General features: G+C 44.8%; 1 long non-coding RNA gene across 9 annotated transcripts in view; it reads left to right on the forward strand.

The window, feature by feature from the left end:
- LOC110363298 (uncharacterized) overlaps nt 1-18,453 on the forward strand; it is a 63,549-nt gene extending 45,096 nt beyond the window's left edge. For 4 of the 9 annotated variants that reach the window (XR_010474271.1, XR_010474278.1, XR_010474277.1 and 1 more), the window contains 3 exons: nt 341-2,922; nt 3,636-3,705; nt 5,511-18,451. This is a non-coding gene — a long non-coding RNA (uncharacterized LOC110363298). Of the gene's footprint in view, nt 1-340; nt 2,923-3,635; nt 3,706-5,510 lie in introns of all 9 variants that reach the window. The other 5 variants (XR_010474275.1, XR_010474279.1, XR_010474273.1 and 2 more) reach the window with 5 other exon arrangements.
- Nucleotides 18,454-19,711: the final 1,258 nt, after the last annotated feature.

Here is a 19,711-nt window from a genome sequence, read left to right on the forward strand (position 1 = left end):
GTTAGCGACTGTGGGTAGAAAACAATTCTTGGAAGATGCTTTTGTAACAACAGGTTGGCAGTATGCAGAAGCCATCTGCTTCCTGCAAATGTTAAGGTACAATCTCAAACTTGTGAGGTTAAAAATTACAGATTGCAGAGTAGTTTGGTAGAAGGAAAATCCATGTTGTGTTGATGTAAAGTTACTCAGTCTCCTTGACACACAGCCTGGAAGGAATGCCAAGTTCCCTAAAGGACGGTATTTGGCTGGAGCGGACCCTCGCTCAGGGTGTTCTGTACTCACGCTGGCTGTCTACAAAGCTAATTAAGCCATTTTTGTGCTTCATTTTCTTTTAATACAGAAATCAGTTTCAAATCCTGACCGACAGAATGGATTGTTGGATATAATATTCTGCTTTCAAGTGGGGAATTCAGCTTATTCTACAAAGAAGAATAAAGCGTTGCTACCATTATCAAGGTGATGTGCTCCTGAAACTTGTCGCTTCTATCCACAATGTGTAGACTTAGCCACAACTGCAAACTCTTCAAGGTAAGGACTCTCCATTTGAAAAGGAAGAGCTGTCACCCTCATTTTATAGTGAGCTGGGAAGAAAGATACTAAATGATTTGTCCAAGGGCATGGCAGGGAGATTGTGACTGGTGGAATTAAACCCAGATTTTTCAGATCACAGCAAAGTGCCTTAACCACAAAACCTTTCTGCCTCTCTGTGGATCAGCCACTGTAACTTGGGCTTTTGGGCTGGGTTTTCAAACATGTTTGTCATCTTCCAGGGATTAAGTTAAATTTTGTTTAATTTTCCACATTTATGGAAAACATCACCCAGTTTATACTTCCCCTCTACAGATAATGCTGCCTGACTTTACCTGCTCCCCACCAAGGAAACATAGGTGGAACCACCTGCAAGAGGAGGTACAGGGAGCTGCCACCACCATGTCTGTCCCTTTCACTTTTCAGCCAAATAGGGAGAAACTTTTTTTTCAGAGACTCTGCTCTGCAGAGATGTCATGCAACCTTCAGCCCCTTTTCTTCTCTTCTAATTTACATCCAGTGCCTCCTCGTGCTTGTCCCCAAGAGCTGCCTACTTGCTGCTAAAAGGCTGTGGAGTAAAAGGGTTCATTTCCAGACATTGCAGGTGACAGAGATACCAAATTGTTTACAGTGCAATAAAATGATCCAGTGCCTCATTTCAAGGGCAGTTTTGCCAAGGCTTTGCATGTGTACAGGGGTCTCTCCAACACTGCCTTATTTTTTAACAGATAAATTCCAGCTAGACAACTTCTCTTTTAAAACATCCTGTACAATGGTTTTATCTTCTCCCTTTGCAGCTGGTGATCCACTCCATTATTAACACCTACCAGTAAAAGCCCTGCAGATGGAGGAGAAAGGGACTGACCTCTTGGGTGATGCTGCAGAACATCTTGTCATTAACTCCCAGTTATTTGTCGCAGTCTTGCTTCCTGGTGATCACAGCATCATTGCCCTTACCAGGCTCATTAGCAGCAGGACCTGCACTAATCTGCATTGTCCCCTCCTGCATCTGCCAGTGCTGCCGTCTCCTTGCACGCACAGTCCTGAGCACGGGGCTTCTGGTGGCACTTAGTGGGATCTTCTGTTTCTGGGCTGAAACAGCTGATGAGGAAGAAGGAACCAGCTCTGTTCATCTGCCTGTCATTTTGTTAACAGGCCTTGGACCTACCTTTATTTTCTTCCTGCTCTGATCTCTTCAAGGAAATTGAAGATCATCATGGGTAATACCAGGAACACTTTTATCAGGCTTCCCAGAGCGCCCTGTGAGAGTTGACTGCATGTGAGGGACTGAAGCACATAGAAATTAGGGATGAAATTTTTCAATCCTACCAAAGGGATTTGGATGCCCACCATCCGTTAAAATGAGTAACAATTCCTGTCCTGCCCTAAATGGCCAGAGCCCAAATTGCTGCACAAGAAGGAAACCATCTTGGTTAATGCATGGACACTTAAGCCCTCAGCATCTGACTTCACTTAGATTTTATTTCCAGCAAACTTAGTTGCTCATGTCCAATGAAACACTTGTACACCCCCCGCACCCATTACCCGCTCCCTGGCAGCTCATCGGGCCGTCTCTTGCCAGCTCCACTATCAGAGGAAGGTGATGAAGGTAGCTAATTTGTTTGCAAGTTGGTGAATGATGTAAAAGGTTCCTCGTCCATCATCATAAAGGCTCACAAAAAAAATGCAGACAAATGGTCCTTCCTCTCATTCTGCCTGTGCTACACAGGGACATTTGAAACTGAGGGAAAGTTCAGCGTAGCCATATGTACAGAGTGATGCACACAAATCACAGCTGCTGCTAATTGGATCCAGAAATCTAATTGGTCCCTCCTGGTTGGCTGGTGTTACATATAGGGCCATCATGACAGTAATGTGGGGTCTGTGGAGGCTTGGTCTGCTCGGTTTGGCAATCCGGTGGCCCAGGCTGTGCTGAGGTGCTGCTCCCTGGAGCTGGGGGTACAGACATGTCCCCAGCAGCTCGGGCTTCTTTTGCTTTCCTTGACCTGCAAAGGGGGCTGAGCTGCTCTGAGCATTTGCCATGGTGTGACATGGGCGTGTAGGGCCCTACCAAATTCAAGGGGGAGAAGAGGATATAAAATAGCATAGAATGATGTAAAATAATGTTAAATAGTATAAAATATCTCCAGGTGGTTGCTCCAATTAATGCCTCATCCAGAAAACAGCCCTAGACCAAAGTAATGAGACACACCACTTAAATTGCCAGAAATATAGGTTTTTTCCCACATTTCCTTCCTACCCAAAGTGAAGTGCAACCTGCTTGTCTATGCTAAAGAATGTTAATGGTTTTTAACCTGTTTTAGGACATGTGTGAACAGAACCAGCCACTTTGGATTTGAATGCTACCAAGCTGCACAGAGCCAAAAGGCCTGGGTAAGTGGGGAGGAAAGCCCCAGACTTTGAGTCTCAGATACATTATTGTCCTGGAGAAGGCTCTGAGTCTTCTTATTTTATGCAAATCTCCTTAGTCAATCCTAATTTTAATAACGTTGATTAATCATTGTGCTGTGGACAAGGACAGTTATGCTCTGACTTATGTCACAGCGTTTATGGGAGCTGTATCCTTAAATGAATTACTGCAGGGATCATTAAATTTTCACTTAAATTGGACATAGTAAGCTCATTTAGAAAAATAAAAAGCTTAGTAAGTTATATATAAACTAGAGGAAAAATGAATCTCTGCGAACTGTCTTGCATCCCCTTTTCAAGTAGGAATCTAAAGGGTAGATTTGCAAAGGAGACGTGTGATTTGTAGGGCAAATTGTCACAAAGGCACTTTGAAGCTGCATTTGTGTGAACTGTAATTGAATCGTGGGCTCAAAATTTGGTGGTTTATCCTCATTCATCTCAACGGGTGCCATAAAACACGGATAAATTAGCCCACACAGCCACCGGTCCCCACATTTGGGCTTGGCAGTAGAAATATTGCTCCCCTGGAGAGGGAAGGTGGAAGTTGTCACCCTGTCTCTATGTAATGCTGAAGTGGGAGGTAGGTGCTGCTCCTTGAGCAGGTAAGGGTTGATTCTGGGGACAAACAGGGTAATTTGGAAGGGACAGCTGGCAGCTTGTGCCCTTTGCCTTCACAGCAGCTTCACCCAGAGCCATGCCTTGTGCTGCAGGAGCTGGGGGCGGAGCAGAGACCCAGAGAAGAAACAGGTAACTTTTTTTATGGGATTGCCCTAAAACATCATATCAAAAAGCCCACCATTGGTTGGAGGCTTTAGGGTCAGTGTATTCATTCACCAAAGGTTTTCAGAGGGAGGATGGAGGTGTTGAACACGTGTCTTTTGTCTCGCAGACATTTAAAAACAGCTCAATATTTGTCGTTTCAATTCCCCTTGTATAAAACTGTTGATATTACTCCACAGTGCTGAGAATAATCACAGGAGCAACCACAGGGCCTCGTTGCACCAGGAGAGGGTGGGAAGGAGGTTTCCAGGCCCTCATATGCTGCTCTTGGAGACCCCATCCCTAACAGCAAAGCCATGAACCACTCAATTTAGGGTGGCAGGGGGACAGGTACAACCCTGTCAAGTCCCTCAGGGTGGGATTAGTGCCATGTAGAACCCCAGACCCTGAAGCCTGTCCATAGCAACATTAAATATTTGTTTCTTAAATAAAGGAGGAGCACACATCTACCTATGGGTGGATGTTTTCAGTAAGAGAGAAAGCAAAGCAAAAATAAGATATTAAAGCAGGGTTTTTAAAGTAGCAGTATTCAGATCCACCTTGATAGCCAGCTTGTACATTCAGGTCACACTTATTCATTGACCTTACACATCCCAGTAACACCATCCTGGGGAAAGGGGTAAGCTCAGAGGGTAAAGCGTGCGTTGCATCAGCCAACTCTCCATTGTCCATGCCTCCCTGTATTTTAATTAAAAACCTTAATTAATTTTTCACTTTGTGTCAAAATTTCTTTCAGTGGAACTGCCAATGATGGACATATCTCTTGGGAAAGAGGGCAAAGGAAAGATCCTTTTTTAAATGACATTTACGCAGCAAGCTCTAGATGGCTGCACTTTATTGTCACTTCATGCAGACTTGCTTATTCACAGCAGGATCAAGCTGCTGCTTGAACAGGAGATTTCAAGTCAGCTGCTAATATTAAAAAAAAAAATGGAAACTGTGCTGTGCTTCAGATCTTTAAAAATACACAATAAATACACAAAAAGCACATGCATGCCCTCAAAAAAGGATCAAAATAATTTAAAACTTCCACTCCTCTGTACATGCTTTGTGCTTTCTGGTGCTGTGCTCAGCACCCGGGAGGTTCAGTCCTTGGTCTGTAACCCCGAAGTGCTGTTTTTCACTATGGAAATTTCTATTGCATCGCCATCTCGTGGTTTCTTGCAAAAATTGCTGGCACTGCAGAATGTTTACCTTGCGCCGCTGGTGCTTAATTGCACAATGTCACCTATTAAACCATAATATTCACTGGACATGAGGTACATTGGTAATTACAATTAGTATTACATGGCTGGGCTGTGACAGTGCAACTGTGGAGGGGGTGATGGGAAGAGTTCAGTGCTGATTTTGGCGCTTGTGGGGCCCAGCCCTGCCTTTGACATTGCTGTCAGTGTTTCTTCCTCTCCTGCATCACACAGATTTGGGAGCCCTGAAGATCGTTGCCCGATGGGTTTCACTTTTGCAAATGCAAAGGTGGGGCTGGGCCACATCCTGATTCATAAGAGGGACCAGGAGCAAACTCTTCTCCGAATGGTGAAAGACACCAGACCTGTTACTTAGAGTATGATATATGGCATGCTGATGTCTATGCAATCCTTTTTTTGTAAGTTTGATTGGTTTTCACATTGGTTTACTTCGATTAGTTTGACCTGCACTGAAACTGTGAATGGCAAAAAATAGATTTATGGTCTTCTTTACATTGCTGTCATGGCACTGGTACTGGTTTGGAAATGGCCACTTCAACCTACAGTGCTCTCTCTGTTTACTCAAAGGTTTCTGCTTACACAAAGCCTTTTCTGGCTGGGGAAGCAGCGTGTGAACGTGAAGTGTCCCATCCCACTATGGAGGATGAGCTGCAGAAATGGTCATTGGGCTGAAGGTCTCAACTCCAAGCACATCAGCAGCAGCTCTCCAGTCCAGCCTACTCTGTTGCTCTGGTCAAAATTTCCCTGTTACAGTTTCATCTCGCTGGAAATGGAGTAAGTCTTTGCGGGAGGCTGTGTGTGTGCTCCTGGTTTTCCTCAGCAAGACAAGGAGAATGTTGAAACTCGGCTGGCGGATGGGAAAGTGCCCCCTTCCAATACAAGCCAGAGCCGTGGAACCCCTCCAGGTCTCAAAAGCCCTCATCAGCCCAATCAGGACTTTGATGATGAAAAGCAGAATAAAGGCAAACAGGAAGAAAGCGAGTTTAAACATGCCCAAACAAGAAACAGCAGATTGTGAGAAAGGGAATTGGGCAGCTAGGGGCAGCCCCAGCTATTTGAGCTGCCCTGGAAAAAGCCAAGAAACCGTGGAAAATGCTACATTATGGTGAACAGCATGGAAGTCCCTGAGTCTCTCCTTAGAAATGTGCATATGACCATGAGCACTACAGACAAGGGCTGACGATGTGTAACTCAGTGAGGAATTTTGATGGTATGAAGTCCTAGTGAAGCCTGTACTTTGCTCAGCTTTGCAGCTTTCTGATGATAACCATTCCATTTTCCTGGGAAAAAGTCCCACTGAAGACGTTGTCTGTTGGCTTTCCACTTCACAACTCCAGGACACATCAGTTCTACTGTCCCATCCCTGTCCCTGCTGGATCTTCTCCATACCCCCTGTTTATAGCCAGTTGGAGCAAAATACATGGTCCTGTCCCCCTCACCCCCCCTCACCCTCCTAAAACCTCAAATAGGGCTTTTCTTCACTTCTGGAAGTGAAGAAAAGAAGTGAAGAGAAAGCCATGGACTTTGCCATGCTTCCCCCCAACCCAAGGAACATCAGGAACAAAGCCCTGCAGAGGTCATTTGGGCAGGCTGCTGAGTGGGACATCGCTGCCACATGCGGGATCTGCTCCTAGGGCAGAGCAGAGGCTGTTTCAGTAAGAGGGATCTGTGGGTGCAGGGAGGACAACCAGCAGTGGGACCTGGAGAAGAAGGAGTAGTGTTTGGCACACTGCACCTTTGGAGGTAGATAACCCGTGTTATTGTCAGGCATTTTAAAGCATTCTTAAGAGGCAGTTCCCAGGTTACATTTCACTCCACCATGGAGCGAGTTTAGAAACAAGTGAGAAATTTGTTAATTTGGATCTTGCTGAAATGAATGGCTTCCTTTGTACCAGTTGCCTCTCAGAAATGTTGAAATTTAATTAATCCCTTGCTGGAAATAATGTACAGTATTAGTTCTAATCTCTAATGTAGGATTTCATTGCTAATGCTCAGCATAAAGAATGAGGCTTGGTAAACGTACGGCTGGAAACATGACTGTGTCCCCACCAGCCCAGTGCAAGCAGCTCTGCCGTCTGCCAACCAGCCTCGGCACAATTGCTGCTTGGGTAGAGGAAATAATTCCTCCTGGTTGTATTTGGAGCTGTATTTCCGCGGCGCAACAGTGTGACTCTCGCATTCCCTGTTCTCCACTTTGCCCTGGCCCCATCTACTCTACATCTGCATCTCCTGGAAACCACTTTCCTTCCTCACCCTTTCCCTAGGCTATATAGAAAAGACTAATCCCAAAGTTAGTGGTGTCAGAGAGCTGCCATGGACTTTAGGAGGCTGCAAGGACCTTAGTTGCTCTCTTTAGGGTGGATCTTTAATAGGTGAATAAAAAAACTAAGGAGAACAGCAAAGGCTCATCCTTGGGACACTCCAAATTCTGTAAGTGAGCCTGCGTGTGATTTCCTTCCTCCAGGAGGATGCAAAATGTGAGGAGTTGGGACAGGTTGGTGCTTGTCGGTGTCCTTTGATGGGGCTTATCTTCATTTGCATTTTTGTAGGTGAGATGTGAAACACTGGTTGAGTTTTGAATGAAAACTACAGCAGTTTCAGTGGAGAATATTGAGACGTGCTCTGAGTTGTCACGCACAGAATCCAACTGGAGAGGATCAAAGGAAAAAGGTCTATTTTTGGTTTTACATCTACTAATTACTCTGAACAAATGAGCAATGCATCTGAGAAGTAATCTTTTTTCAGGTTTCCATCTGGTAAATTCTTGTAGGTGCTGTAACTTCAGAATAATTTCAAGCCTGTACTTTTCACTAAACACTCTGAAGTCAACCAGTGAGTGGAAGAACACAGATTGGCTTTTGTGTCACTCTTGTCCATTCAGAAAACTGCTAAAGCAACACGTCTTGGGGCTGTGAACACCTACACCCGGTGATTCTGGATGCGGCGAGTTTTGTCGTTGATGCAGAATCCCCTCTGCATAGCTTTCATAAGGAAAAATGTTTCAGGGGATCAGTCCTCTGTTCCTCGTTTATCTTCAGCTGTACTGGTAGGTGACCTTCCTCTGCATGCCTGAGCTCACGTTGGGAGGAGGTTTGTCCTGGCATGCTGAGGTCAGACGTGCCCTTCCATGTGGTAACACCGGAGCTGGCTACGTAAAGGAGGGTTGTGGGGAGGTGGGGAAGCAGGAAGGAGTCAGAATTACACACTGGATTTACTGTTATCTGAGTCCTACATGAGGGGAAGAGTCTTGCTATGACATACTCAAGGAGCGCAACAACATTTAAAGACTACATATCTCTACTACTCATCAATGACAGATGAATTAGTACAGATTTGCAGGTTGTTTCCTTGGGAGGCCGGTGGTGATTCTGGGGTGAATTTCCCAGCTTTCTGTGAAACTGAGGTTTCACATCATTCATGAGCGAATTCCACACACTGAATTGTAGTGTCATGGACCTGTGGAAAGGAGTGGGAGCAGCAAGGGAGACTTCAGAGCTGTTGCTTTTTAGATACCGGTTATTGCAGAGTATTCTGTGCATCATTCTGAATTTGGGCTTGTTTTTGTCTGAAAGCAATTGGCTGGCAAGATTGCAGTAAGTGTACCTAGTAGAGCTGTGTTGGGGACGGGGGGGGAAGTTCCTTTTTTTCCATGAAAAATTTCGAATTTATAACTTAATACTTGAAAATTTTAGCTGAAAACTGCAGGAGTCTCCCCCAGTGTGGCTTCTTGTTTTCCAACAAAAATTAAATAGCATGGACGGAAATACAAAGTTTCTGTTTTCATTGAGGACAGTTTCATACCAGGTCAGATAGCTGGTAGTCCCTAGCCTGGCCTCTCTGCCAGCAACCAGCATCCCTGCTGCTGGTGGATCAGTGTTTGCTGGGAGACAGTGGGAGCTTTGCAGAGCTGAGAAATGGTCTGAGCTTGGCCACAGCTGCTTCTGAGCACAGACAAAGTCACTGCAGTATTTGAAGTTGCTTTGCCATGGATCTCCAGCCGAGGCACTGATGGAGATGAGCCACCCATGGCTGCTAAAAAATATAAATCTGTTACCAGGCTGTGGTCAGTATTGATGTCATTTTTAATGAGAAGGTGTTTTTAGGTTGAGAAATATGGAAATATAAACTCCTCAACCCTCTGTTGTTGAAAGATTTGTTCAGAAGCGGTGATGGGCTGATGGTGGCTGAATTCAGCTGGGGTGGTTTTGCGCTGCGGGTACCTCTGGGAGCTGGGCTCCTCTTGCCTTAATGAGCCATTTGCATTTCCAGGAGGGTTTGGGGCTGGGAACAGGGACAGCACACCAGAAAAGCTCACCCTGAACAACTGCAGGATTCAGCACAGGGGCCCAATCCTGTAGAGTGCAGCACACCCCTCTGCCCAGCTGTACTTGCACCCCAAAACACGAGCCATATGCAGAGGGGGGACACCAAAGGGACCCCATGCAGCAACCTCCCACCTCCCGGTGGTGCTACCACCACCTGTGCCTGCTGTCACCATGGACAAGGCACCTGCGGTGACCTTCAGAGAAAGAACTGCATTTGCAGGGGATAAACTGTTCCCTACATATCCCGTCTCTGGCCAAAGCCTTGCCTGTTAAATTAAACCCATTTTGTTAAGGGGTTTAGATGCTGCTTGCCCATATGCAGAATTATGTCTTTAAAGATTAAAAAATCCAATATAAACAAAATAAATCCAGGGAGCTGAATGCATGAATCATTATTTTAGTACATATTGTCCATTCTAATCTGCAGTCCAATTGTGAAGTCATTCAAAATGCTGCTTCTCAGTAATTAGCAGGAATCTAACTCAGAGCCAATTTCTGATTAAATGTGCTTAAAATCAATAAAACATCATGAGTGATTAGAGTCACGTGTGATTAGCCCTGTCGAACAAAGCAGAATAAGTTATGGCCTCAGTTTAACTTGTCAAAAAACAGAACTGGGGGTGGGAATGAGGAGGAACAGCTGATATTTCTATAAAGGGTGTTTCTAGTTCTCTGCCTTTCTCTTCACTCCTTTGGAAAAGTGAAAGGATCAGTTTGTTTTCTGAAAATTACAGGCTGAAGGGAAAAGTTTGGGGTTGCTTTGGCTTCTCTTGTGGGTTTGTTTAAGGATATGCCAGGAACGGCATTTTTTTAAATCCAGCGTCTCAGCTGTAGGAGGGTTACCTGCTTCTCCTGGCGTCGCCTTTTCTCCAGCTCAGTCCTGACTGTTTGCAGCAGGAATGGCACATGCCTGTAAGGAATTATTTTTTTGTTTGCCTTTTTTTTTTTTCTGGAAGGGGCACAAAGATCACATCTCCCTCCCTGTGGTTGGAGGGTGCCATGTCGTGTCATGTCCCTTGTCAGTAATAGAAATAAGAGTGGCAACAACCCGAAAACACATGTTGATTGAAAAGCACTAGAAGATGAAGCTGGCGGGGAGCCAGTTTCTTTTGCATCACGTGTATCGGGGCAGCACACAATAGTCCTGCCCTGGGTCCCCTGGACACACACCACCCCCCTTCTTCTCTTTGGGGTCCAGAGAAAGGTGTTTCTTATAGAAAGTGGCTTTTTGGGCAAGGTGGTTTTGGCAGCATCCCTCACCCCAGCAGCTCGGGGCGGAGGTATGCGGCACCCGGGGGAAGGAGACGGCTGCGATCTCACATTGGGCACATGGGGGCTGTGTGGGGTGGGAGAGCTGCTCCACAGCTTGCCAGCAAAGCTTCCCTTGACGTCAGGCGATGGAGAACAGCACCCGTTTATAGTTACAGCTTCTTCACTTACAGCTGTGTGACCACATCCCCGCCGGCTGGACCGTCAGAGGAAAATCCAGCTGTATCGCTCCATGCCGCCTCCGGATCCGGCGCTGACACTGGTGCTGCTGGGGCTCCTTCCTTTCTGTTTCGTTAACTGAAGTGAAAAACCCCACATCCACAGTGTGCACATGGTGGCGGGTGAAGAGGGGAGAGTTGGAAGGCATTGTCCCAAGTGCATTTCTACTGGCAAACTGTGTATAATTGTATTGTTTTGTGGCCTGTTTGAGAGAGCATTTTTTTATCCCAAGAGTACATGCTCATTTCCTGCTCCCGGCAAGGCTATGCCCTTCTACTCAGTGAAGCTTGGGAATTTTTGGCAAAATCTGATTTATTTATTTTTTCCCCCTTGAGTGTGTAATCTCTATGTGTTCCCTGCTGCAGGCAGCAGTTGTACGTGGAGTTGCTTGGGACCACTCGTTCCATGAGACTTCTCTGTTGCCTGTCCCCTGGGATGAGAACTTGTCACTCCGTGTCACACCTGAGAGATGCAGTGAGCCATTGGGAAAGGCTGTATTTAACTTGGGCAAAGGACTTGGGCAAACAAGGACCTTCTGCTAAGAGGAGCCCCACTATGGGCAACCCCACCATCTCCAAGCACCTTCTGCTAAGAGGAGCCCCACTATGGGCAACCCCACCATCTCCAAGCACCATGTTGAGCTCTGGGTTGGAGTTTCTTCCAAATGAAAACACAAAGTTCATTAAAAGGTGTTATTGAGTCAAAATTAGCATTCTAGAGTCAGTGAGGGCAGGTTGTGCATCACAACATGACATTGGTGGGTCAGCACTACCAAGATGGGAATGTTCCTTCACACCAAAAGTCAGTGCATGCCAAAGGGGACAACACAGCTGCTGCACCCTATAGAAATAGGTTTTTTCTACTGCCGTTCTTGTAAGCTGCTGTTCTTTAATGGCAAAAATAGTGCAGAAACAGAGGAGCAGATCCTCAGCAGATATCCGTGGCGGTATCTGGGTTGCCCCCAAATTACACCAGCTGAGCCCCGGGATCTGCTGTGCTCTGAGAGATGAATCACCCTTCACTGACCTCCCGGATCCAACAGCATCGTGGGACCATCTGTGCTCATCCTCAGTGCCACGGCACGTGTGGGAAGCTTGGCTGCTCAAGGGGGTCAGCATCAGGACCAGAGGGTGCTGGTCAGCACTCAAAGCACCTCTGGAAATAAAACCCAGAGCTGAAAGTGGGAATGACATAAATCTGCTAATTATTCCTCACCCTGCGCCCCCCATGCATAGTTCAGTGACTGACTTGGGGTTTTTTGCTTTTCTCTAAAGCAGCTGGAGATGGGATGTTGAACATGATGTGTTATTGCTCCTAGTGGTATTAAAGAAAAACATCTCAAGTACTGGTTGGCATGTTTTGATTATATGTGAAGGTAAAACGAGTGCCAGATTTGGAGTGGAGAAGAGTTTTTCCTCCAGATCAGATTAGCAGGAGTTGTTGGGGAAGTGAAACAGGGCAGCGAGGTGTTGGGGTGCCGGGGGGGGTGGGCACTGAACATAATCTCCCTCTTAGAATTAATTTGGCATTTTCACTGAACAAATGCTACAGAAGACCAGAGCCCTCAATGGTTTCTTTTCTCTCTTCCTTTGGTGTTACTATTTGTGGCTTTATTTATTTGCACTAAAAGCCTTAAGCTCATTATGGCATTTTTGCGAAGTGTTTTTGTGGCTTGTGTTGAGTGAGTGTGTGCAGAGCAGTTGTTCCCTGGACCCTTTTGGATTAATGTTTGTCATACGATTGCCTGCAATTTCATGACCTCTGTGGCTGAAGTGAGCCCTATGGGGTTTTTTTATGTATGTGCAATTTAGCTTTTAATTAAGGCGTTGTTATCCAGGGAGTTGCAGCTCGGTTGGTTTGCATGCCCCAAGGTTCTCCTGGCTTGATACTGGAGTAAGGTAGCCCATATTTGGAAATATTTAGCTTGTTTCTCCTGTTTCAGTTGTCCAAGCTGTTTGAATCTTCAGTCTTCTTTTCCAATGTTTACTGAAGAACAGCAGTTTTTTTTAACACTCCCTTTTATCACACAGTGTGATCAGCCGAGCTCAGACAATGTGTATTCATGCTGGGCTCTGTTGCTCATTTAGCAGTCTACAAACTACTAACGAAGTGCAGATGCACTGAGGAAGATCCTCCCTCCATGGGTGAGCCCCGGGCTGGGCTGCACTGAGGAACTGTGGCATGCCATTTGCAGCAATCGGTTACCGGGATGGCAGGCCTTAGTGGTAGTACAGGCTGTTAGTAGGACTACTCATTCCTAAGGTTTTATGTATGTTTTATATAGGTTTTTATAAGGCTTTTTATATGCCTCTGTCACCCTCGTAGCTTACCAGGTCAGCACAATTAATTCAGCTGGGTTTTATTTTTATTTCTCTTCCTATTTGCTTCTACTTTTCTGTGCTAGCATGGTTCATCAGGTCCTTGTGTTTAAGCTCTTGAAGTAAATATTATACATGGACATAAGGTCTGCATTTTTGCAGGAAGGCAAGCGGTTTCTGGTGCCGTGGGTTTTGTGTGTTCAGGCTCTGTCACGTGCACAGGATTGATTTTCAGAGCTGACTTCATTTTCATGCACGATATCTCTCGGCTGTCTCTAGGATACCCAAAGATTTTGGCAGCTTTGACAGATACCTGGCTCCAGATTAACATCACATGATGGAGCAGAGAGGTACCAGACCTTCATCCTACCCCCTTCAGATAGATGTGGTTTCCCCCTCCTCCTGCCCCTTCCCAAAACAGGAATTTACTTGACAGGAAGTTCCCAAGATGCCACCGCACTCAACTGTCTTACTCAAGTAACCTAATGATTACTACTGCTCACAGGTTTTCACACATCTGTTTTGGAACACAGGGAGCTCAAGCGGAATGTTACTGCAGTGGTTTTGGGTGTAATTCTGGATAATCATATGCCATCTCTGTAAGTAATTAGCAGAGGTGGCTCAAGCATCAGAATTTCAGTACCAGGACAAATGTGGAGAACCAGAAGGTCTTGAGACAATTTTGATAAAACACTTTTATTCATAAAGTGCACATTTGTAAAATCAAGATCCAGATCTGAGTTCAGATTTGGTACGTGTAGAAAGTTCCTTGTATGTTAGGTGAGCTCCAGTATCTCCATCCTGGTCCAGTTTGAACAGCTTAGTGTTTCGTTCTTAGAGAGTGCTTCTTACTGCTGCCTTTGTTTTAAAGCTGTTGATTTTTGCTTCCAATTTTTCTAGGCTCAGTGGTGAGATGTTGAGCGGGTGCTACACTAATCTAATAATCTTCAGAAATCATTCTGGGGTGTTTAATATTCATATGGTGGCCAAACTCTGAGTTCAGTCAGTTGTAATCATCACACTGGAGCATGGTCAAGATGGGAAGTTTGGCCTGGACCCTATGGCCATCTGGCCACGGGGAAACCAGCTGCCTCCTGAGCTAAAAATGCCCTTCATCCGTCATGATAAATCTCCTTTTCTACCAACAAACCTTCATTCTGCAGTTTAGCTCCATGTGCGTAAATGACCGTACTCATCAAATAGGGTTGTTGATGGTTGTTCAGTTTTCATGTGGCCTCTTGGAGAAAACTCACACCAGATAACCTGGCAATAATGGTGGGTAGATTTGCCAGACCTTGCAAAAATCCCCCACCAGGTACATGCACCTTGGTGGCATCACCTGGGAAGGCAAGTGCCTGTGAATCATTTGAGCCAAGGGGTGTAGAAAGGTCATGAAGGGACAGGATCCTTCCAAATGAAAGGCACATTCAGAGCATTCTTGAAACTGCCTTCAGTGAAACCGGAGTCATCTCTCCTGACATTGACTGCTCCATTGCTTGCTAATTGAGGAAAAGAGATGCTTGTGATCCAGGAATTACCTCCTGCTAAGTTCAGATGCCTCAGGTAGGCAAGATAAATCATGCTTTAGCCATTCATTTCTCTCTGTTGATGCTAAAGGGAATCTATACCACTAGCTCCAGTGCAGACATCAACCCCAGAGACATGTAACATCCATGGAGATGTGAATCTCAGCTGGGTTGTCTCTGCCTCTAAGCATGAATATGAGGAAAGAGGAGCCAGGCTGAAGTCAAAGGCAGCAATTAAACACATAAAACAGATGCAAAATTTTGAAAAAGACAGAAGCTGTGGGATGGCCCATAGTCCTGGGAAAACTAAGGGCACCTACGGAAAAACGAGAGCAGCAGAGAAGAAGGCAGCGTTGGACCAGTGCAGGAAGATGAAAACTTCCTTTCAACACTGAAAGTGACAGTTTCTAGAATCCACCTTGTCTGTCCCTCCCAAAATGTAAATGCTTGTAGTTACCTCTCTGAAAATCTGAAGCAGTTTTGTGGTAGTAAGTAGCAGATTCTTGGCTACTGGAGCCTCAGTGTGGCAGATGGGTTTTTTGGAAAATAACACTTGCAGAGCCCAGCTGGTAACCACAGCTGAGATCTCCCAATCAGGGATCTTAGAAGTCACCGGCTGTATCAGCTTTGATTTCACTGGAAACAGCGGCTGGGCTGCTGGAAATTACACCCAGGTGTTAGGTGGAGAGGTCAGACTTGGCCAGCGGTTCCCAGAACAATAACTGAGCCATTTCAGGCAATTCCCCGTGTTTGCCACAAGAAACGTCTGTGTTAACTCTGATATTGCTGGAACGTTTGACAAAGAATTTTGCCTTTTTAGGTGGTCTGTTAAAAAATTTAATACCTTGGGTTTGGGTGGTATTTAGGTCTATTTTGGCTGAGGGTTGGGCACTTTTTTCTGTTGCTGCCCAAGGCACCTGCCTTGCTTTGGGAAGATAAATCTGCCACCAGCCTAAACCAAGCCAGAAACTGGTATTCTTCCCCCCCAGCAGGAAAGGTTGGCATTTAGAAACAGTTCCCTTCTGAATCACACTAGAACCTTGGAATATTAAAAGTTTTTCTTGAATAAAAGGATAGTAGAGTGTTTTCTCTCACATGTGGCAAAATGAAAATCAGTCAACAATTTCCCTCAAAAAAATAAACAACGCAGCATATGGGGAACTCTGTTGTTGCTGTTTTTGTTGTTGAAATCTTCATGCTCCTTGAAAATTTTGAAGAAGTGTCATTTTCAGATGGAGGGGGGGAGTGTGTGGTGTGTTTGACCAGTTGCACTTGCTTCCAGCTCAGAAACATCAACTGGGATTTTACTTTATCTCTGCTGAGGGCTGGATATTGTCTTCCCAGCACAAATGACTTTGTATTTTTCTTTTTTTTTTCCTTGTACCAGGCCTAGCCGTACCCAGTATTAAATTAAGGGACTTCCTGGTATTTTCAGTGTCACCTGCAAACTGTTTTGTATTTTAACCTGCCTCGAGATCAAGAGAATGCAGCTTTCTTTGTACCATCTGATCTGAATGCTGTTTAACCCTCCTTTTCCAATAGTTTCTGTGTCCTCAAACTTTGTCTCTAAAACTTACTTTTTGCACCCGTGCCATATGCACACCCACCTGGATGTGTTATGTGCTATGTTATGTTTTATGCTGTGTTAAGTGCTATGCACACACACCTAACCATGATGTGTTATAAGTAGAGATAGCTGTGGATTTTCCATCCTGTCATTTTCCAACAGAAAAACTAGATTCAAAAACATCAGATTTTGCCATTGAAAAATAAAAGTCCTTTCTCTCTGTATCTGCAGCCCCGCAATAAAGCCATCATTGGGAAGATTGAACTTAAGTATTTCATTTGGGGATGGATTAATTGTAATTAGAGTATACATAATGTTTCAACTGAGTGTTTTATTTTTTCATTGTTTCAACCAAGTGTTGAACTGCTTTTGCTAGTGGTGAAACCAGAGACCACGAGAGACATGGTTCAGTCCTGTACCCTGTCATGGGACATGACCTCTCCTTTCACATGGTGTGCAGTGGTCTTCAAACCTTTACGAGTGATGGGAAGTGGCATTTGGCTGAGGCCATAGACCTATGGAGTCCTGATTTGCTGACTGGGACTGGATGGCTTACATCATTGTTCCCAGAGAAAGGGGCAGAGTGCTGGGCTGCTCCATGTTTGGGTCCATGAGATACTTCCTGTTGCCTGCAGGGAGCACTGGAGAAGGTGTTCATTTTACCAGATTAGCTCTTGTGAGCGCTTTTTATGGAAGGGAGTGGTTGTAGGGGCCTTCCTGTTGCCATTTCTGCTTTAGGAGGCACCTAAGAAGGACTTCGGTGCCAGTTGGGCAGGGTCTGTGGAAGGGATGGAGTCAAGTAGCTGATGAACAAGTTGTTTGGTCTGTGGCTGACTTCAGTTTATATTGAGCTCTACAAACAGCGAGTCAAGTTCTTGAAAAAAAATATTTTCAAAAAAAATAATTCTAGAAATTATTGCTATCCAGTTGGCAGCTAGAAGTTGACAGCACTAGTGGTTCTGCTTTGCTTTCAAAGCCCTAAAGCACTTTTAAAGACGGAGAGATCCTGTTGCTGCCTGCAGGAGTTCACAGTCATTCTCTGAGCAGTTCTCCTTTCTTTGTCTCCCTAAAATAGTTAGCTTTTTGTCCTTTCTGTTTTACTTCTCAATAATTTTCTTTGCAGCAGCCCAGGAAAGCAGGAGATTCCAGCTCACAAGGCTCCAACTGCGAAACGCTGTGGCCAGGAGGGAGGGCAGGTGGAGTAACTCTGGCTGTGCTTCAGTGAAACTGACGAGTGGGACACCAGAAGACACCAGTGCAGAAAGCTGGAGTGGATGCTCCATCAGTGAAAAAAAAAAAAAAATAGGTAATATACAACTAACAGACAGATTGTATTATGGGGTCTGCTTACATGACATAGAGATTGGGACTCAGATCCATCCTGTGAAAGTAAACAGTTTTAAAACCATTTTTAATGAAGTTGCATTTTCCAAGACATGAGACCCTATGAATTTCACTGGAGAGGTTTTTTGACATCATAGCTCTATAGGTAAAGCATAGTCCTGAAAGTCAGGAAGTATGTGTTCCCCCAGCTCAATGGCAATTTTGCTGCATGGACAATTAACCTCATTTCACGTACCATGTTTATGCATTCAGTCTTCCTTTAACCCATCATGGTCTTTCATTTGGCTTCATAGTCCTCCAGACCAGCTAGTGAACAGCTAACCTGTGCCAGCCAGGGTGTGGACATTGAAGCTCCTGCCCTGCATAATGGATTCGTTTGGATCTGATTTGATCAGTTTTATGTAGCTGGGTATACACATGGCTCTTAAAATGAAGGGATCTGAGCTCTTTTCTGGGATTTGTGACTTCCTTTGTTTGCTACGTCTTGTTTTTTTGGCAAATCAGAGTGCATGCTAAGTATGTGCTAATACAGAGACTGAATGACAATATACTATCAGAGATTATTTCACTCCTTTCTCATGGCCTATTTTATGGGATTTAGACACTATAGACTAACTGAGACAAGAGGTATTCAGATTATTTAATTTTCACTAAGGAGATCCATTTGGGGTTTTTTGGTTTCATTTTGCCTGGTGAGGTTTTTTCCTATAAATAATTTTCTTTTTTGCATTTAGGCATGTTGGAAAAGGAAAATTATCTATTCCATAATTTTAGCCTTATCTGTGATCTAGTTTGAGTTCTCTGAAAATTGTCTCAGCTTTCGCAAATGTCTGTTGTGGAGAAAACATACCATTACAGCTGTTCTGCAGTATTTAAAGGGCCGAAGCACCTAAACTATTGCTCCCCTGACTTCTGTTTCCCATGAGTGAAAAATATCTTACAGACAGAATATTGCTGATAACCAAACACAGGGCAGAATTGTTGCTTGTTCCCTATTCTCGAACAGCAATTCACTGAAAATAGAAACAGCTGCATCTTTCAATTGGGTGAAATTTGAATAATGTTGCTGTGCTTGAAATAAAATGGGAAAACCATGTGGAGTGAGAGGTTTGATCTGATAGGTGCAGATAAGACCCAATTTCAGAATTCTGGGGCAGGTATAATTCTATATTTCTCATTACTCGAAACTCAAGAACATTTGAATCTGGGGTTCTAGCTGCTGCTTCTTATAAAGACAGAAACATCGACACAGAGGTTCACACTAGGCTGCTCAGGGAGTAGTCCTGCCAGCAAATGCTAGTGATAGGCAGATGTAGCAGACCAGTGATTACCTTATGAACTCTATCAAATTTTAGACCAAGGAAGGGAGAGATGTTTTTCTTCCATAACTCTATTTCTTGGAATGATTGTACAGGTTCTAAAAGAATTTACTGAAATTAGTAGAATTTTTCCAAGAGTTAAAGTTTTAAAGTGCCAGCAAATCAAGGACACTTACGGACTGTAATTCTTAGGAATGATACATATCTCTCATACAGGAACATACAGGAAAGTAGCCCCAAAATGCAGGCCTCTCCATGATGCTCTGTGCACCACAGGTGTTGGACCAGCTACAGGTCTCCGGCACACGGCAGAGCTGTTATTTAGTAGAATGCTTCTGAAATGGCCAAACTGAAAGCAATTTCTGCACATGAACTGGATAAACTAAGTGGTTTAGGTCTTGCAGTTCCCAAGTATATTCAAAGACCCAGGTGCCAATGTAGGCTCATTCACCACAATTGTCCAACGTGGTGCCATCACACTGGGCTCACGGCTGTGCTCTGCAGGAGACAACAGCGTGAACAGGAAGCAGGATTGCAGTCCTGTTGCAGTGCTGTGTTGGATTGAATTTGTTCCTCCAGGACTGTCTGAAAGGCTTTGGAGGATCCTTGTTTAGTTTGTTGTCAGCTCATGGGACCACACCTCTGTTGCTCCCATCCTCCTGTTCCTCTCGGTCTCTGTGGGTCCCCGAGGCCTCCCAAAGGCTTTCCTCTGCAACATTTACACCTTTCACATACTTGTGCTTGTTTGTCACATCTCACGATTTACTCATTGCACGCTGATGCGTATTTACTAATTCTAACATTTCCTCGTTAGTCATTCCCTCCAGGCCCATTAATCACTATAAATTCCCAAACGAGAGGCTGCAGTACATCGTTCCTTC

This window comes from Columba livia, chromosome 8 (genome assembly GCF_036013475.1).
Source record: "Columba livia isolate bColLiv1 breed racing homer chromosome 8, bColLiv1.pat.W.v2, whole genome shotgun sequence".
Classification (NCBI taxonomy): Eukaryota; Metazoa; Chordata; class Aves; order Columbiformes; family Columbidae; genus Columba; species Columba livia.